Below are 21,516 nucleotides of genomic sequence, written 5' to 3'. Positions count from 1 at the left end.
CAGCAGTGTCCCTTCCTCAAGAGAAATGCCACGATTATGATGCAGACACAGTTTCTTATTTCAGGTACTGTATCACCTTTCCAGCTTTTTCCTCTTAACAGCAGCATTTTTTTAGCACTGCTTTTTATTCAGAAAGATAAACTCGTGTTAATGAAAAAATACATTCCATAACACAATCCCAGTCACATTTGTTTCTAATGCAACAGTACAGAAAGATTTTTTTTTGTGGCTATCAGAGTCAGCACACTCCAAAAACTTGCAGGTACAATAACTACAAGTAACAAAACCAAATGTCCTGTGACATATATCACCACAGTTAACCTGGAATATTGCTCTCTGTGGGCCAACCTATGTTCTGCATGCATATCCAATATAGGATATTGGCACATCCTGCTTTAGGAGGTATCAATATTTCCTGACTAGCTTCATGAAATGCAAACACAAGAGAATTTTGTCTAGTTGCCTTCTTGTGCTTATGGATAGAGGAAACCTCAGATTTCAGAAGAAGATTTCTCAAGCCAGACTACCTGAGAAACTGCTGCAGAAAGCCTGACCAAGACAGCTAACCACAGAGATGGACAGTGCAATAACTGCACCAAGGGATGTCTGTCCAGGACAGGAAAACAAGCTGTGTGAAATTAAAACCAGCACCTGTAGACTGCTGGTGCCAAGCACAATAGAAAAGGACTGCAAGGTTATTAAAGGGCCCTTTAACGTTTAATGAGAGAGATCTTTTCATTCAGAGAAGGCATCTCAAAAGAATGTTCAGATCCATTCTACTGCTGGCTGTGTTGAAGCTCATTTTAAAATAAAAGGGTGACAGCTCCAAGTGCAGACTCAGATCTCAGTTCAGCCTGTATGTTAATGCGCAGGATTCAGAGCTGAGTAATAGCATTATAGTGACTCTTGGATTAAAATAGAATTTCAGGAGGATTATTGTTCATTCCTGCTCTTCCATACCAATTAACCTTGACTGTTAGGCAGAAACCTCTGTTCTCTGCATGGGAACAATTCCAAGAGCTATCAAGAAAACGGGATCAGGCTAGCTGTTGGACAACAGTCCATGTAACAAGCCCTACTTAACACCTAACACATTTCCAAAGAAAATGAAATCCCTGGACTCCAGTCATACATAGCTCCTGTTGAATGGAAATACCACATGACATATCATGTATCAGTCACATCCACTGTACCATGCAGAATTCTCTTAAAAATTATCAGAATCACACTCTTCTTACAGTCCTGCTCTCTCCTTCCACAATACAAAGATCTCAGTCCCCATAATTCAGATGCACTCCACACCCTTAAATGTGCATTTTATTATCTACTCTCTGCTGTGTTAAGAGTAGCTTAGCTTCCCTAATTCTTTTATAGAAGCCAGGACTGCTCAACATTGACCAAGAAATGTTAGCATCACTAACATGTAACTGGAATAGAATGCAACAGCTGATTAACATCTGAACAGGAACAGGACAGGAAGCAAAGGACCAGAATTCAATCCCCAGAAGGAATGTTAATGGAGAATAAAAATACCCAGGGGAGATTTTGACCAGGAAATGAGCACCAGCTTTTTAATACATATAAAGCATAGAACCACCATTAATGGCTACACCTGAAATTGCACAAGAACCAGCTCAGCAAAAGGTCATTTACCAAGCTACCTTTAGCACAGACAGCTACATCAAGGGCTAATGACAGCTTCTCATTCAGAACTGCTGACACACCAGAAGCATGTTTAGTTTGTTCAGTGATCCTTCCAACTCTCACAAGGTACTTTAGGCTACAAACTTTCAGAGTCTCTTCATCTTAGCACCCTGGGTTTCATGTCCTTCCTCACCCTGTCTTCTTACCTGTTCTTTTAAGATCTCCCATGAGACTTCTGGAGCACATTAATCAGAAATTTAAAGAAATACCAGAACATTAGATAAAAACTCATGGAGATTAGAAGAACTCTCAAAAGTTTCTGGAAGTGTCTGGACCCAGCTAGAAAAAGCAAATCTTGATACTCTAACAACATGTATCTGGATAAAGCTGGTACTTCACATGAAGGAAATTTTGGAGTCATGGCCTTAAACTTTCACTAACACAACCAAGGGAATGGCTACCACAAGCAAACATTTGAAGAGAAGTGGAAGAGGGAGATCTCTGTAGAAAATCATCACGCAGGAATTCCTTTCCCAGACCTCTGTCATATCCTGTGCTGTGTAGGAGGGGAAGAAGAGGGGAAAAAATCATACATTACCTTCCCAGAGCATAAAATCAAAAGGCATTTAATTAGGACAAGGTAGAAGCAGCTTAAATATTTCAATTACTGAAAGGCAGATTCTCAGCCCCTGTAAGTATTCCCTGAGTCTCATACAACTCCCAGCAATTAATATCAGCAGTCCTCTTGTTTCAAGCTTTGGTTCAGAAGCTCTGGGCAAACAGCAATCCCCATCTCTTCAGTGCCAGGAACTGAATGTCACTGAGCTGCCCCTCTAGCACAGATACAGTAATGCCAGAGAATGCTCCATTGCTGAAGCATTCAATGATACACTTGCCACAATCCACCCTCCAAAACGTGCCCTCTGTCCGAGGCTCTCAGTGATGCACAGATGGCTGACACACTATGCAGTATCTACACAGTGGGACAATGGAGCAGAGCACATTATTTGCATTATTTACACAGGACAGATGGACAAGTTGCTACAGTGACCTAGCCTACAGAGCATCTGCAATGCTGAGGAGGTGCTAAGTCCAGCTCTAATGCTTGCAGGTGCTGGCAAAAACAAATTCAAAAAATAAAACGGCTGTTTACAGCAGTCAGCTTTATTCTGAATTGCTATCACTACAACCACTCTTGCAGAGTAATTCACATGCCAGTTTTGTTCCCACAGAGCTTTTACCAGCAAGCAGAACACAAGATGTATTGACTAGATTAATCCTTTTCAATCAGAAAGAGAACTGACATCCACAGTACTTACTTATTCCTTGGCCATAAGTTCTGTTTGTGTGCAAGTCACCATATATAGCAGGTGGCACATACTGTTGGGAGACACAGGCCAGGAAGGAAACAGCATCAAAATTGGGTGGTGTTTATTTCAAGCTATGGATGAAGAAAAGTAGCAAAATTCAGCTCAAACCTGCTCAGCCATCTGAGTTTTTTCAAACATTAAACATTTGTGCCAGGTTTTAAGACGCTGCTTTTGCTGACTGAACAGACAGGACACTAACCACATTGCAGGTACTTTTATTGGTAGGCAGAGGACAAAACATTACAGGGGTCTCACATCTGCTCTAGACAGGAAAAGGCCTCATTTACGAGGAGGATCAACCTACTTTAATTGAACACTACAGCTAAGAATGACCAAGTTGTACAAAGGCTAACAGTGATCAGTTCACCCATCCTCCACCAACATGCACCACAACAGGCTCTTTCATTCCATGATCACATAGCTGCAGCCAAACATGACAGACTGTTCAGAAAGTAATAAAAAGGATCAGCTTTTTCCCCAAGGTCTTGTCTACATATACACTGTACTAAATTAAATTGACTTAGAAAATAATATAAAGCAGTATAACGCTCCTGGGCAAATGTTCTTAATTCAGTTTAAGAGTACTTTACATTGAAACAACTTAAGTTAAATAGATAGATACAAGACACAAACTAAATTAAGGATGCCTATACAGGAATGCTGCACTAATATAATCACAGCTGTCTCTAATCTGATTAAGTTAAATCAGTACAACTTCCCTGCAATGGCAAAATCCTTACTGATATTGATGTTAACCCTTTTTTGCACTTTTCTACTTCCAAATGTTTTGTTGGTTTTGTGTTTGGTTTGGGGTTTTTTCTTCCAAAAAACCCCAAACCCACAACAGTGTGGCCTCTCTCACAATCAAAAAAAGCTAACTACACTCTACAAGGTATATTAAGACACTAAAGGTATTGACATTTATATGTCTTGAAAGCTTCATTAATCCTATCCCAAATAAACATTATAACAATGCTCAGACCAGTGCACCTTAATATTTTCTCTACTTTCCCCAAGCAAGATGGAAAAGGTGATCACAAATGCTCACACTTTACACTGTTTTCCATAGTCCCACACAGCTTTTGCTTGCTGATGTCCAGCATCCCTGGAGCAGTTCCAGGAAGCCAATGCTCCCCACATGTCCATTCCTGAGGGTATGGCTCACCAACAGTTTATCAGAGCCAACTGGAGTGTGGAGTTAGAGCACGTTATCCAACTGCCCCAGGCACAGTCTCACTACTGACCCTCTTCTACCAACATGTTCTCCTCTAAACTGTGAGGCAAGCACATACACAAACCAAATCCTAGGTCACAGACCTAACATGCTACAAACCCACACTCTAACATCATCTCTCATCTCCTCAGTTCCCACAGCGTTTCCCCAGGAAACATATCTGTCAAAATTAAATTTCAACAATTCTAAAATTAGTACTGTTCTTTCCATTCCTCATTAAAAACTATTCGAATTCGTCCCCCTGGATACCAAAATTAAATTTATCTTCATTCTCTTGGCACTCTTTGATCTCTACCTGCTTTTTCAATTGTGCCTCTTTGAGCTCACCAGTCTTCGTCACATCCATACCAACAACACAGCCATTTCTCTCTCCTCAGGGCCACCTTCCACTGCTGCCTCTGAGCTACTAAGTGTAGAACTAACTCCCTCTTCAGTACACATTTTCCAAGTTTAGCACAGAAAGACATCATCAATAATCCTCTCAGAGACCCTTGAAGAGAACTAATTCCACTAAATTGTGCCACAACTTGGAATAAAGTGGTGAACTGTCACTTGAGTACATAGAGCAGCCCTGGAATCAACCTGAATTGTAAGTTCTTTTCTTTTTTTTTTGGTTTTTTGAAAGAGCTGTTTTGAAGCCCAGATCACATGGCATCAAAGATTGTAGGTACACAAAAGTTTGGCTGCTAAGGGAACCACACTTACACATTTTTGGTTTTATAAGATTTAAACTTCAATTCTCAAAGGGTTTCAGATATATTTTTGCAATAAACTGGTCTTAAGTCTCAGCTTCACACTCGTACAACTATAAAGTTATGTGGACCCACACCAATTCTAGGATTCATTGTCACCATAAATACATGCAAAGAAGGTAGGACCAATTTCCTTTCCAGAAGTAGAGGAATTGAGGCACTAGGACAAAAAACCAATCCGCTGCACTGGTTTTTCATTAAGTTGCAAGTTAAAGAAAAACAGACTCAGCTGTCATAAGAAAGAGCTGCAAAAAACAATCAGCAAGACAGTCTTATTTCTTGCACCTAAAACAAGAATGATCTGGGATAGAAAATAGAAAGGAAAGTGTGCATGAGCTAAACACCTACCTGACAGCAACTGAGTTGAACAGCTGCAATTCTTTATAAGAACAAATAAAGCAGCAGCCCTGATCCAGTAGTAGAACAATATTTGTAGTATACTCAATTTTTTCTGCTGCTGGGGTTTAATCCCAGCAAGAATCGTTTTGGTTTAATTAGCTTTTCCCTAGCAGATGGTCAGATATGAGAGGCAGAGAATGGTACAGGCTTAACTGTTGGGTGATTGTGCAGCTGCATCTGTAGCTGAACAGTTAAGCATGTCCAGGGGTCCAGCTGCAGCTTGCATGACACAGGCCATCTCTGCCATTAGCCAAATGTCAGCTTCCTCTTTTTCCAGATTATGTATCAGTCAGAGGCACATCCAAAGGCAGGCAAACAAATAATATGCAGCTTCGCCACCATCCCCTTTCTCAGACAAAATCCTGAAATCTTCATTATCTGGAAGTCCCCCTTTCTTTGGTGACAGAAGCACATTCAGAAGCATTGCCATGGGAACTCGAGACATCCTCTGTGCTATTCATCAGAGAAGATCTAGCACAGAAATATTTTATGATCTCTGTGGCACTGAATACATACAGCAGTCAACATAATGAAGTAGAACCAGTGACACCAGTGTTGTGTGAGGACAGCAGAGGGGTGCTCTTCAATCAAGCTGCCTGAACCTTGCATCACCTACAATGAGCAATAACTTGCTGTAAGCTGGCAGGGAAAAGCAGAGCAGCACTGAGAGATGCAAAGTGATGTTTGAGGAGTAAAACTATCCAGACAAAGGGATGGAAGAGAAAAGGGGTCATTAGAGCCCTTTCCCAAAGCTGATTATATCCTTTCCCTTTCTCTTCCCAGAGATTACAAGTGGTGTTGCTACTGACTCCTTTGCAAAGCAGGATTCCTACCAGGCACAGAGATCTCCCACTTAACCCATGTCACAGCCACTGCCTACTTTGGAGGCTAAAACAGGTATTCCTCATTGATTTCCACTCAGCCTCTGTATCCAGGTACAATGCTGAGTGTTAGGGCATCCACTCCTGTACACACTGGCAGTAGTCATCTCAACAGGCCACAAAGGCAGAACAAGGAAATGGATTTCAAACCCATGCTTTTGGCCCAGCAGATTCAGAGCCTGAGCCAGGAGCAGGAACAAAACTTGTCTCAACCCTGTCAACAATACAGCAGCATGGCTCCTGAAGCAGCCTGAAACCCTGGAGCTTCTTCCCTCTTTTTTGTGGTGTGGTCCTGTAGTTAATCTGCCTCAGTTTGCCTCATTTGTTTGGTTTGAGTTTTTTGTTTTGGTTGGGTTTTTTTTAATGATTCTCTTAGTCTTCAGCACCACTGAATTACTGAGAGATTTCATTCTGAGTTCAGTCACAGAAATATAACATGGCTTAATCCAGCTTAGGAAAAACAAACAGATCCACCCATCTATCTTTCACCGATGACCTGTGTAAAGCACGCAACTGACTGTGGCTCCTCTCTCCCTGCTTCCCTGGGCTCCAGTCACTCCTTCTAACAGCAGGATCCCAGCCACAGCAGAGGGGACTCACACCTTCACCCCCTGCCCTGCACAGGGAGGCTGCCTGTCACCAGCAGTCATGGCCTGCACTGCTTGTCCTTCTGTACACACTGTAGTGTACCTCCTAGTTCACCTTCCTCCCTTGGAGGGGGATGACCACAGATTCCCCACTTATGACCAAGCTGGGTTGCTTCAGCTCTTCCCTCAGACACAACTTCTCTTTATGGCAGATGAGTCAGAGAGAGTTCCCATTAACTGCCTCCTTCCACATCTGCCATCATTGCCAGCACCAGTGCTGTTCTTCAGCTGAAGCTAATTATAAGCATCAATTGTCTCAAGGGGAAATAACAGCCAAGGCCCATCACTTCAGTTTTACCACAAGGTCAGCTTCTCCAGTCTACTTCACACCCCCTGCCTGGCATTACTCTTGTAAGACTGAAATGCCTTTACCACTGTTGTCCTTTGGGATAGCATAAGTCCATTTATTATTCTAAGGTTAAGTAAAACCACTCCTTTTTAGTAATGCTAAACAGACAAGCTCCTCCCCTACACAGGGCTCCCTCCTGTAGATCCCCCATAAGTAAATCCTATGCAGCTCTTCAGAGAGCAAGTAGGGAATGAGAAACAGTTGAGCTACAAGTGAAATCACCTATCCTCAAAGGGGCTCTAACTGAGGACTAATAAACCCCAGATATCTTAAAGAAAGCAAGCCACCACATTCCAGGTACCTTTTTTTTTGTCAAGCGTCAGACAAGAACCCAAAGAGCCAGTAGCTCACTGCTAATCTAAGGGCAAAAGCCATGGAGGAATGCCAGCACACAGCCAGGCAGATGTTGCACAGACAAGGTGTTTGCTCAGTAGTGAGCTGTTCACTCACGCCTCAGCTTCATGCAGCCACACGAGCGCAGCTCTGCTAAGTCTATGACTCTGGACTAAGGAATGTCTCAAATGGACAAACACCACATCTGCTGCCGGCTCAAGGTGCCCAGGATCAGACCAATTCCCAATTTTACCGTCCAGTCGTAGCAGTGCCTTCTGCTCTCTGTTCCACCAGGGGGAGATCTAGCTACTTGGGAGGGTTACAGCTCTAGCCAGAGGAACACATTGCCCGGATACAGGAGCACAGAGGCCTGGATTCCTACAACCTTGAAGTCCAGAGGAGGGAAGCCAAAACAAGGACTTAGTGACTTTCTCTCCACAATGTATTAAAACTCACTGACAGGATGGAAAAAGGCCAATAATCAGCTGTACTTCCTCCTTGGCCAATATCACATCTATTTCATTCTTACTCCCTCACTGCTTTCCTGGCAACTGGAAAGTGTCAGCAGAAGCAGTATGTAATCCAAAACAAGAGCTCCATCTTTGCAGCCATAGCCCATATTGCATGACAAAGCTGAAACAGGCAGTATGGTGATGACCATACATACTTACATGTTCTATCAGTAACCTGCCACACAATCCAATTTTAGACTGACTTATATTTTGCTACCACCTCCTGCTGCTGCAGGGGATACTGTCCAGTCTGCCACTACAGAACAGAGGAAGGAAAATGAAGATTCAGACAACACACTCTCTCAGCATCCAAGCTCTAGTAGTCGTGTATGGAGTCAGTGGCAACTAGTTTGAAATTAAATGCACAGTTTACGTGAAACCAAAAGAGAAGAGAGCCCAATGTGAATAATTTCCAACTGTTTCACAATGCTAAGAGCCTTGGAACAAGTAACATTCCCTTAAACACCTATCACTGAGATCCTGCTTTGAAAAGTGACACAGCCTTCTGGAGAGAGGGTGGCATGGACCTCTTTGCAGTGAGCTCTGCAGTGACTCATGTGGTGAGTGTGACAACAGCTAAAAAGCAAAACCTAAGCTATAAAGCCAGAAAACTTCTGAGAGCAAATTCTGTCATTCCTGCTACCATCTAAGGATGGCAGTAAGGAGTTCTTCTGCAGAAGACTAACTTTAATAAGGAAATGACTGGCAGATCACAGAATTTCAGGCTACTAGAAGTTGCCAAAAGGGAAACTGCAGAAGATCCAAGCAAATGGGGTAATGAACAGTCCAGGGCTTACCCAGAACAAAGAAGATGGTCTGCTGTTACTTCCACAAGCCTTGCCTATGGGCTGCCCATAATGATGCTACCAAACTTGATCATGTTTCCCTGTGCCAGGCAAGATAAAAGACTGCTATAGAGGACAAGGATGGCTTGCATGATGGGTACATAGCAAACTAGTGATCATTTCTCAAAACAGATACCATGTCAAGGATCTCAAAATAACAGCTACATCCTGATCTGCCATCCTTCAGCAAACTTCCTGTCCTCAGCTCTTGGGGTACCAGCTAGAAAAACAAAGATTTTGCAGAAGAAGTTGGAATGAACATTTACGCACTGACTGGGGGAAGCACTCCTGCCTGGGTTAAATCCCAGAGCCATTCCATCTCCAGGCAGACATCTCATGCACTGAGCAGAGCTGCATGGCACGAACCACTCAATCATCTACTGATTGCCAAGAGCACACAGGCTGCAGGGGGGACCAACCAACCTTAATTGGCCTTATCGGTGTAAATTAAACCCTACAACACACCCAAGCAAACAGTCAGTTCCTTTGGAGAAGCAGGCATGAGTTATTTTGCTGCAGCTATAAAGGAAACATTGCTGCTAGGACATGCCCCTGGAGTGACTGTGCCGCTCAGCTCTCCCGGTGCATTCCTGGGGTTGTTTAGCATGGATTCAGCTCCAGCCTTTCCACAAGCAAAAAGTCTGAACCCTGAATGCCATCTGCAAACACAGCCAGACTCCACCTCCTGCATGCCTGCAGGCCACCAGGTGTGGCCAGGAATGGCACAAGCTACACACAAAATACACCTTTGATGTGGAGCTGAAAGCATGTAGCCACGGGGCATGAACAGCACGCCGCCTGCCGCCGTGCTGACTCCCACTGCAGGAATGCGGCTGCAACCACAGGCCAAGGAAGGCAAACACATTGCATTCCTCATCAGGCAGAGAAGGAAAACAAGTAGCAAGCCCACACACCCACCCTGCTGACACCCGCCATGCTACCTCCCCACACTGCCTGCACGGTCACTGTCAGGACCTCAAGGACAGCTTCAGCCCCGAATTCATTTGTGTGAGGGTCAAGCTCTCCAGGCAATTTCTTGAGCCAATGGGACAAGAGAAACAGAGCAAGGCAGGAGAGTTCTCAATTGGGCATGCAAGCCACGGGGAGAAGTGCTGTCACCCGGGCTGGAAAGTAGCCACAGTCCAGGGCAGGAACAGCCCTGTGCACTAGCCTGGGAAGGGAATTTCCCTGACTCCTCCTCGAAGACAAGGGACAAATGTAACACTGAGACCTCTTGAGCTGAGGGGGTAGGGCTGAATAAGAAGTTGATTTTGGGCAAAATGGATGCTTGGAAGGATCCAGGTCTTTTGCTACCCCTAGAAAACTATCCTACCTTAAGTCAAGGAGCTTTTCTGGGATGGAGGCACTTCCTCATTACCCCAAAATCCTTCCGTAAATGCTTGTCTCCACTGCCCACACACACAGATTTGACCTTCACTGTACAATATTCTTCCACTTCAGCACTGACACCGAGTCATTTCAGTGATCAAGAGAAGAAAAACTTAATACCCAAGACATCAGGTAACCTCTTATCTCAGAACCTCATCATTTTAGAGCTGCAAAGAGACTCTGCTCTAGTCAGAAAAAAAAACATTATTCCTCCTTCATGTGGCAATCCTACAAATCCTAAAGCTTTTCAAAGAATTCACATTCTCAAATATGAAGTTATTCAGAAGGATGCCTCAGATGTGAAACTGTCAGCAGAATTCTCAAGACTATATTGTGAACTCCCCACACTGTGAATCTGCATTTACTCTGTGCAACACAACTAAACAACCCACTCCTGAAAACCTTAAAAATCCATCCCAGTGCTAAGGACTAACTCTGAGACTCAATAGCCAGTGCTCTCCCAGCACCAAACAGGAAAACCAATACTCTCAAGAGCACCGCAGCAGGAATATATCTGACTTTAACCTAACAGACACAAAACAGTGCCAGGAAATTCAGAGAGAACCGATTAAGGGCTGAAACGCTGTAACCTCTACTGAACCTCAAAAGGGAAAGGTCAATGTAGCCATAAGCTCCAGAGACACACCCCTGCATGTAGCAGGCTGCTGGAGCAGGGATGATTTATAAGGCTTGCGGCCCAGCAGCTCCACACCCCACGTGCATTTCAAGGCCCTCACAGAGGCAAATGGTCTGATATTAAGTAACAAGACCAGACCAGACCCAGGTCCAGTAGACTTTCTCATGCCTGCTGAAATTCAAGGCCTGAGGCTACCTGTTCCCTCCATAAACTGCAGTAGCTCCAGTACTTGGAAGAATGAGGCATGGAAGGCCAAATTTACCAATAGATTTATATCCAAAGATATAAATAGAAGCCTGGCAGGATTTACAGATTAGGTGTCTAAATCACTGCATGCAGGAGAATGGGCTTTCTCCCCTTCTAACCACTCCATACCTCTCCAACCCCAGCCACCAAAAGAAAACCCATTACAAATAGGACAGAAGCCCCTGCTGTTCTACACATTGCCAAGGGCCATCCCTGTGCAATCCACTTCGATGGTGACGGCACCCGAACTCCACAAGTCTCAACAGTGCAACCTGCAATGGCTGCAGCTCTCACAGAATGTAGGTCTGCCTGTTTCCCAGAATAGGAGCTGCCTCTACAGCCTCTCCTCTCCCTTCCCCCCCCTACATCTTTACTTTTCACAGACTCAATACTGTTTCAAGGTACCCTCATCCTGCCACTGGTGGGTGGGTGAGTGGGGGAAAGGGGCCCTTTATAATTGTAGTGTTGCAATCTGCCAGCCCGGCCAGGCAGCCTGTTCCCGCCTGCACTGTATTAAATACCTTATAACTGATTACACCCCCATGGGGCATGATTAGCAGTCTTCAGAGAACAAAGTCTACTTTCATAAGAATAAGAACAGACACGTACTGCTAACCTACTACACAGCTGGGCAGGTGAGGAAACAGGGAAGAAAGAAGGGTGTGGGGGGGATGAGTTAACTGTACTAACTCTATTCCTCTCCTTCCCTGTCGTGGCAGAATTGAGATTTCCACTGCCCTGAACAGTCGTACCCCTCAGACCCCATCACAAGACTCACGTAACAAAAGCTCATAAACAAACTGTTGCCTGTAGAAGTCAGGCAAAGTCCTAACCTGGAGGGGCAGGGCCTCGAGGCAAAGAGGACTGAGCTTTGCTCTGGCTGACAGCAATTCCTTTGCATCAGTTCCCAGGGAAAGGGAAGGGTGAATTCCAACTTCAGTATCAAAAACACAGAGAAGGAGGGAAAGCTCAAAATACAATCAGATATCCACGCCCCTCTCTAACCTCTATATACATCTGAAAGGTCTACATAAGGAACAGCAAAACATCTAATTCAATCTGGAGGTTAACAGCTCTCCAGGTGATGATTTTTTTCTTGTGGGGAGAGAGGAGGTAGCAAAGAGGAGGAAAGCCCTCTCCACCTCAGATAGGTAACAGGGATCCCCAAACATACACAGTCCATATGCATTGCCGCAACAAAGACGCAGCTCAATGGAAACTCAGCCAATCTGACATGAAATGACCTACAGCTCATTAGCAAAGTACCTTCCAAATCTCAAAATGCCCACACAAGCAGCCACAAATATATTTGGTGCTATCTGGCCTCCATCTCAGGCAGATGAAGCCTTTCACCAAAAGCAGTGAGAAAAATAAGCCTAGGATCAGCCCTTCCAGGTACTCTCCCCAAACCTCCAACAGAAGCGAGCACAGCAGAAAGCTCCAGGAACATGGTCTTATTTGAGAGAGAAGCCCATGCAGAAGCTTCAATAAAATAGTAAGAAGTCTCCTAATTGTGTTGTATTGGAAACAAACACCTAGTTTACCCAGAGCCCACTGTCCTTGCCCATGGCCCCATGGACGCTCACGGTACAATCTGGAAGCACTCACGTTCAGCTGATGCATCTAGAGGGGACACCCTGCTGACACATTCCACCTGGATTCTTACCCAACCCACCCAAGAAAGAATTCGTTAATGAGTAACCAACCCAGCTGAAAATGATCTACTCGTATGTGCTTTACTCAGCAGCTGGTCCTTCAGCCAGCACACACATCTCTGAACTGTACTGCCTAGTCCCATCTGTACAGCAAAACCTGCATATTCTCTTTATTACAGCAAGACTTGAAGGTACCAATTGACTTTGAGCTCCAATGTACTTGTCATTGATATAAAGCATCAATTCATTTAGAGTTATATTGCCAAACAGAATATGCTTTCAGGGTTTGGATAAATGGAAGCTTTCACCATAAACACGAGTTAGTCATTAGAAGCTCCAGGAGGCAATTTAGATTATCGCAGCCAGCACAAAAATAGTTCTCCTTTGGGAGCTGAAGTTGCAAAGCTGTAATAAATCCAAGTGGCACAGTAAAACTTCTTATAAAAGCTTAAAATTAGTTGTGAAACCCCAAATGGCCTTGCATATCATTTGATTCTGCTACCGTGGGCTAGCAAAAGGGAAATCACTCTTCGCACTGTAAAAAAAACACTGAAAAACTCTATCATCCTTCAGCTCCTAGGAGACAGAAGAGGTAGGCTTACATTTCGTGTCTCTATATATATGTGTAAAATACGTAGAAACAATAAATCTATAAATAAAATGTTAAACCCACAGAACTAACAATGACTTGTTCAACCCCACACAGTGCTGGGCAGCTACGAATCAGGCTTCAGAGCTCAAATTGGAGCATTGCAATCCAACGCTCTCTCCTGGCTGCTGCACCCCCACAGATACCCTGTACCCACCCCTATTCCCAGAGTAAATTGCCTTCCACTGCTGAGAAGCACTCCGGCTATTCCAACACTGGTATTCGCCACCAGAGCAAGAGACCCTAATTTAGCCCCGCACGGGCCTTCTGCAAACTGCTAATCCCCACTCCACAGCTGCTTCTCAAATGTACGGGCATGAGCAAACCATAAACGATTTATGGCGCGTGGCAGGAAGGCTCCTGGCTCCCTGCGTAGGCGGGGCTTTGGGACAAGATCATGCTTGGACTAATGTTTATATTGCAAGTTGTCAGTCAGGCAGTAAATCACCTCTGGAGCTGCACAGTAATACAGCCCCATCCAGCTGGGGCCTTGACGATGCTGAATTCTGTTCTAGCTATTTCAGATACACCTGGAGACCTATTTGCAAAGGCATCATCTAATCATGGAAAAAATAAATATGCTTATAAGTAGAATCTACAAAAATTCTGCAGCCCAGCAAGGGTGATTTGCTTTCAGGAATCAAACCAAACTGATACAAGACGTGTGCCAAAAATGACTCTCCACATCAGTCACAGAAGAAATTGGATTGAGTGCCTACACAGACATCTAATAACAGAGTGTTTCTCTAGCAAGATGCAGTTACCTGAGAAAACCCTTCTGAGCAAAGTTCTCATTTCCTACTATTCACATAACTGTAGTGTAAGTGATGCTTAAATTTAAAAAGGGAAATAAAGATATTTTGCATACTTTAGCACACAAGACACTTTCTGCTCAGAAAAATAAATGCATTTAAAGGCAGGATGTAAGGTTGAAGTCCATTCTCAAGAAAGGTTACTTAAAACAACTGAATTTTAAGCACAAACATCCTGTCATTTTCCACTTCTTTCCCTCATTTGAAAACGCTTTTCATACAATACACTGGGTACAAATCTCCCACCAATAAAAGAGAAGGGAGAAGAGTTCTCTGTAATGAAAAAATTATAAATAAAATACTCAAGGGAAAAAAAAAACCAGAACAGTAGCTTTAACTGCAATCACTATTCAGTTGTGAGAGGGCAGATTTCAACTCATCTCCCTAGAATATTTTTAATCTTCCTGCTGGGCAGCAGCAGAGTCATCACTAATGAACACTAAAGCTGCAGGAAGAAATCTGATGCAGGAGACAGAGTAGCAAGGCATCTTTGAGAACTGCAGAGAACTTGTGAAATAAGACGTATGCACGTCCAAAACCAGTTACCCTGAGTAGCATATGCCAAAATAATGGTGAAAAACCTTACAGCCACAACAAATATCTAATTATTACCTTGAGAAAATAACTTATATTCTTTTGAAACAAATGCTATAAAGTAAAACTCACCTAAGGCTTTTTATGAGCCTATGTGTAACTCCTCAGTAGTTAGAGAGACTACCTTATCTGTCCCTTTTGATTTCAGAACCATTTGTGCATGAGTGTTACATTAACACAGCTGGACAACTGAGACTTTAACACAAGAGTAAGAAAATCCAGTTATGACTCCCACAACACTCCCAAAGCCAGCTTTATCACAGAGCTAAAATACAAACACAGAACTCAACCAAAGACATAGAAGTCACTGTGGGACTTCCAGGTCTGAATTTTCTAACCCTTAAGAAATCAAAAATTCAAACCAGTTCTCTCTTGCCACCAGAAGCTGGTCAGATACTCCTTGCCTAAAAATCAGTCTAAGCCTTGCAGGAAAACTTACTTTCCAACCCTGACCATTTCACTTTAACAGCAATACAAAACTTCTGTGCAAGTCAGTAACTATTTATTCTCAGCTGTTAGCCCTGCCACAAAAGGGCTAAGGACATGTGCCCTAAAGCACATGTTGTTCCCAAAGAAGCCCATAGGGCCCATACAGGGATTTTGTGCTTCTTTCTCTGAAAATACACAGACTCTTTCCTTCAGCTCCCCTTGCATTTAGGCAAACATTACAAACACACAGCTTTTCATACGTATCTTCATGCCACTGCCGCTTATCTTTATTAGCCTACACATCAAATTGAATTTATACCTACTTGCAGCACCGATGATTCTCCTGATCCTCAACAGATTGGACATGAGCACAGGACATAAACTGTCTTCACAGACATTAGTACATTGAGGCTCATGCTACAACATACCAGAACTCACTTGAACAGCCTTCAAGCCCTACCTTTCAGACACCTCTCAGACCAAAGTCCACACCAAGACTGCAATGTGGAGAGGCCAAACTCCACACATTCTTTCCTCTCTTGCAAACAAAGGGAAGAAGCAGCAAGTGCTCAGCCTGACCACTCAGCATGAAAAGACAATAGCTGCAGTCTCCACCTTTATCAGTAAGACAGTCCTCCTCGAGGAATCGCACTATCTTTCCACAGACCCTGCTCTTCACCAGCTTAAAATCCTCAACTACCAGGACTAATCAGAGCAGCCGCAGTGCTTTGTGGATTTGTTCTTTGGTTGGTGATTTGTTGGGGGTTTTTTCCCCTAATGCAGTTACCACAGAAAGCAAGGTCAGTAAGCAACATAACATAACAGGTAAGTGATTCAGTACTTTGCCCCTGACACAGACCTATACATTAAGGTGGTTTAGTAGCTGGAGCAAGAAGTCTCAGTGACAGTTATGGAACACACTGCCATTTCTTCAGAATGTTAAGAGATTGGATTAGGTCTGAAAAATACAGCTTCTAAAACAAGTTCTTTAACTAAAGCAAGTCTGAACATTTCCACTCCTAAGTGCTTGATCTTTTCTGAATCCCGCTCAGCTCTTAGCCTCAGCTATTATGTGGTAGTGAATTTCCACAGATTAGACATCATGTGAAAATACTTTAAAATCATTATTCAGTTTGATGCCTATCAGTTTCACTGAATTGCATTCACCTCAACTGAGGAATACATTCCAGCTTCTTTACCCCTGCACAGCAGTCTTCCTCAGGCTTGGCACCCAGCATTGTTGAAAGCAGAGGAAAACTGAGCCCACCCAAGTGATGCTTATACTGCATTCCAACCATTGCAGAGCTATTCTCACACTCCTACATGGTTTTCCACGCCATTTCCTTCCTAAGAGCAGCTTGTCCCAGGAGGACACTCCGGAGAGGCTGGCGCATGTCATTCCAACTACGAAACATCCTGCAAGCTGCTGCTTTTGGCCCTCTCTGGCTGAGCATATTTGGAATAAAACCATACATGAATATCCTGACAATGAAGAGAATGGTTTCTGAGAATGGAACAAACAACAAAGTAAAAAAGAGAAAATTATCCTAGAAGTCAAAAAGATTCAGGCAACGTTAGATGCGAGCAAAACAAGCAAACAGCTCCTGGGAAGGCAAAAATGGTGAGGTCTCAAAGTGCCCACTTGCCGTGAACAAGGCAGGGCCTGACTTGCACTCCACAGCAACTTCACCATGCTACAGAATACACAGGACAATGGATCACACAGGGGTCTGCTTCATTCTGAAGTCAGAGCTTGAAATACCCTTTTCATTTCTCCTCCACCGAGCTTTACTAAAGCATTCAACACCACAGTATCTACACACTTACGGGTTCATCCTCAAATCCCTAGTAAGACTGGTGTTAGTCTTTTCCAAGCAGAGGATGAAGAGTAAGAAACAGTAATGATCTGAACACAATAAATCTGTGGCAGAAATTAGGCATCTTTCTGACCATAACATCACCCTTCCCCTCCAACGAGCTGTAAAGGTATTTATTTCAACTTTAAAAAGTAACATTCTTCCTACTACAGTTACAGACTCAGCCAATCTAGATCTAAGGAAAAGCCCTCAGGTAGGGGAACTGGCAGGGAAACAGGATGGATGATTTCATGCCCTCAGGCATTTGTCCTGTTTGCATCGGTTACACACATAGTTCCTCTGCAGTCCTGCATAAAAGAATCTCAGCGAGGATGGTATTTACCTAGTTACCAGTGATCTGAAATACACACAGCTGGCTTGAATGCCAACAAGTACTCTCTCTCCAAAGCTCAGGGTGTCATACAGAAAGGAGATACCTTCCCAACCAAAAACCCTCGAGCAAGGAGAGGAATATATCCAGTTTCAGGACCTTAAATTTACACTCAAAGCATTAATCAAGTCTAATTATCAATAAAATCTGCCCTATTATGAGAATTCCAGATCCTGACAAGCCCAGTAAAAAGAGCAAGATGAATCAAAAAGGTGTCAAGTCAGATCCTCATTTATTAGCAGAGGAATCCTACCCTCAATCTGCATCACATGCAGGCTCATTTGAGACCTCTACATGTTGCATTTCCCCCAGCAACACGTAAGGCAGAGAGTTCTGTTGTCACTCTGCGCTGGAGAAGCGAGGCCCGTGACAACAAACACATAACACAGTACATTAGTCCGGAGATAACCTCCAGAACTGCTTCCTGGGTCTACACTGTAGATTGGTGACACATGGAAATCTCAGAATCCCGTTTTCAGTGCATTCTCCATAAAACATGACAGACATTTTAAAAGGCTAGGGAGCTTATCTTCAGAAAAACCATCACCCTCTAAGAGTCACAAGCATCAAATCAACTACCAAAAAATACAGTTACATTTTACTAAAACTTGTTTTCTTTGCTACATCTCAAATAGCTTGGCTTTCTTCACCTTTTTAAAGACAACTTATATGCCACAGCAGCTGCCACAAGCCCTTTTGCCAAGCCAGCTCTGATACCACTCAGACCAGCAAGCCAAACAAAAATCATTTGTCCATCTGACTTGATTTGCTCTGCTCTGAGACAAGAAGCAGGCAGACTTGCAAAAGACTACACCTTTTTCAAGGCTTTAGCCTATCTCCCTGACAAGCTATACCATGACTGTATTTAGGGTGGATGGCAGAGATAAGAACTGAGGGTTTGTTGGCTGCAAAGCAAGCGACTTAGCAGCAGCCAACAAACAACTTGAAACAGTGGAAAAGCACGCAAGGTCATCTTTAGTTCAGAAAGCTGGTTTGGAGAGTGAAGAGGCAACAGGTCTTGGCAAGTAACTCATCCCCTCCTGACCCAGTGCCTTGTTAATATTAAAGATGAAGATAACCATGGGCTGCCCTTTGGAACTCCACTGGCCCTGCTGAAATGCATTCACAGGATTCCAAGAGCACTGGGTGCCTGGGAAGGAATGAAAAACTCCTCTTGATACCACAGCTAAGACCCAGTAGCTGAAGTGCTGACTTAACACCCAGAAGCTAAACCACACTGTATGCAAAGCACTGCTGGGAGACAGGTGCTTTCTGCAGTGATCCACTAGGAAGTGAAGAAGACAGCAAGGAGTTGTTATAAAGGTGATCTGACAGTGTACAATCAAAAACCAGCTGCTGGGTACCAAACAGCTGCTCCTGTAAACTGGATCTCAACAGTGAGCTCAGGTACACCTGCACCACCCATCACAGGAACAGTTCAAATTTCCACAGTGTGGAAAAATAATGTGGTGCAACAAATAACCTGACAGAACAGAGGGCCACCAGAACCCCCTAACTTTGACACTGCCATTATTGCAAGAGTGGGATCACCAGAAAGGATTTCATCTGGATTAGGGCTGGGCAGATCCCTTGTGAATGATACAGACAGCATGGCTACTTTGGCACTGATAGAGCACATTTAAAATTGCTTTCCCAGATGGCACGTCAAGAGCACTGGCTTACATCTTCAATTGAACTTTTCTTTCCAGAAGCTCTTGGTGAATTTCTCAGGGTCACTACCATTTTACTGACACCCCTGGCCTCTCAATTCTGGCAACACAGGCCTACTATGATGCATAGAACACCACAAAGAAGGCCACTGTTTCAGGTATGTGGTTCACATGTTCCCAAAAAATTCAGGTAGTACTACAAAAAGAGCACAGTATGACTCAGCATCAGCTCATTCCTGGCTTTCTTACCTGCTCTCTGAAGATTTAGTGAGGATTCATGGCTTCATTTCATATAGGCCCTTTACCCCAGTTCCTTCTCTGAATCTGTAAAACAAAAATGCATAGCTCTGAAAAGCTGTCACTGGCACAGAACTATCTTCCTGTGATGGATGATTCTTTTCAGTGGACAAGATCCACCTGGCATCTCTCAGATCTAGGTCATTCTCAGCCTTGGCAGATTTGTGTATCATTTGCACACCCCAATGCCTACCAATGCAACCTCATGCACACCCAAAAATCTGTGTATTAGCACTCAGCCCTTTACTCTGCTCTAGGCAGAGTGCTCAAGCTCAGAGCCAGAAGCAGTACAGTATTTACTGTTCATCTGTTTTCCTTTAAAGTCTGCCCATGTTCCCAGAAGCTGCACACTGGTTCTACAGGGGGAAGCACTCCTTGCACTAGAGAGGATGCCCAGGCTGGCAGAGAATTTCCCATTAACCTCTGCCGAGTCTGACACCAGAGGAATGCTGATTCTTCCCTTCCAACCCTGCCTCGGCCAGTTACACTCCGGCTCTTTAACACACCTGCTGGCCCAGACTTGTTCCGCTTTGCAGCTCCTACTCCAGCAACGCTCCCTGCAGAGATGCTGCTTTCTCATCCCCCACAGCACCTAACTCTCCATCACAGCACCTAACTCTCCATCGCTCAGAAACAGCTACACCCTGCGTGCACCAGGTTCTGCCTGCCGATCCCGTGCCTGCGTTGCTCCCTGACACGGGTCTCTCCCCGGGAGGAAGAGCTCCGTAACGCCCTGCTGGCTGAGGCAGGGGCATCACCACCCTTCCCCACGGAGCCCGTCCCTTCCCTGGGGCCTCGCCGTCCCCCCGCACCCGGCCCCCGCCCGGCCTGGCTGAGCCCCCCCGGCCGCGGTACGACCCGCCCGAACCCGCTGTCCTCGAGGAACTCTACAATTCCTCGCCACACACGTGGACAGAAAGGCCCACCCCGCTCGCTGGGCGCCGTCCGGAGCCCCCAAAGGCCCAGGAGCGCAGGGGGCCCCGCCCGGGGCTTCGTCCCCAGCCGGTCGCGCTCCCCGCTCCCCGCCCCCGGAGCCCCAGCCCGGCTCTGACCCGGTCGGGCTCGGCTCCACCAGGGGTCCCAGTGACTTTGCGGCCGGTTCGGCCCCGGTTCGGCCCCGCCTCGGGCCCGCCCCAAACTTTGCCCCCGCCCGGCCCCGGCCCCGCTCTCTCGCCTCAGGCCGCCATTTTGCCGCGGGGCACGCCGGGTAATCCGGCGGAATCCCCACGTCGCGGCGCGCCTGCGTCATCGGACGGCACGCGCGGGGGGCGGGGCGGGGCGGGAGCTGCCGCCTTCATTGCCGGGGGCCGGGAACCGGGACCCGCTCCTGCCCCTTGCCGCCTGCCCCGGGACCTGGGAACACCCTGAGGGGCGGCGGGACGGGAGCTGGGAACCGCTCCTGCCCCTTCCGCCTGCCCCGGGACCTGGGAACACCCTGAGGGACGGTCGAGACCCCCCCTGCCCCTTCCTACGTGTCCCGAGAAACGACCCGACAGCCTGGGGCGTGTCCCAGCCTGTCGCTAGGGAAATAGAAACCCAGCCGTGGGAGCAGGTGGAGAGGGAGGCAGAAAGGTGGAGTAGTAAATGGAGAAACGCACCTGAACCCCCCCAAGAACAGCTGTCTGCTTCTTAAAGGAGAGGTGCCGAGGACAGCGTGTGCCAGGCAAGAGCTAGTCAAACCCTGACACTATTTGTGAATGTGCTTTGGTATTCATTTGCAAAATCTTCCACTGTGTTGTTCTAGTCTTGGGTCTTTGAAAACTCAGTACATTTTAATTTCTAACCAAATAATCCCATTTATTCAACTCTGAGTGCAGACAGGTACTTTTTCCATTGCTTTTCATGCCCAATGCGTAGACTTACTCACCCACTGCTTCCATTTCCTGTTATCCTTTCTTTCACAAACATCTCCTGAATTGATGATT

At 45.2% G+C, this 21,516-nt stretch overlaps 1 protein-coding gene across 3 annotated transcripts in view; it reads right to left on the bottom strand.

The window, feature by feature from the left end:
• Positions 1-20,780, bottom strand: part of TJAP1 (tight junction associated protein 1) — a 40,345-nt gene extending 19,565 nt beyond the window's left edge. For 2 of the 3 annotated variants that reach the window (XM_030945849.1, XM_030945851.1), the window contains exons 1-2: positions 20,644-20,780; positions 19,544-19,618 (exon numbers count right to left, since the gene is read on the bottom strand). The gene's annotated coding sequence lies outside the window, so the exon portion shown is untranslated. Of the gene's footprint in view, positions 1-19,543; positions 19,619-20,097; positions 20,351-20,643 lie in introns of those variants that run through there. The other variant, XM_030945850.1, reaches the window with a different exon arrangement.
• Positions 20,781-21,516: the final 736 nt, after the last annotated feature.

Source organism: Camarhynchus parvulus, chromosome 3 (assembly GCF_901933205.1).
Source record: "Camarhynchus parvulus chromosome 3, STF_HiC, whole genome shotgun sequence".
Lineage (NCBI taxonomy): Eukaryota > Metazoa > Chordata > Aves > Passeriformes > Thraupidae > Camarhynchus > Camarhynchus parvulus.
Note: the sequence above shows the minus strand (reverse complement) of the source record. Positions and strands in the feature narration are given on the sequence as shown.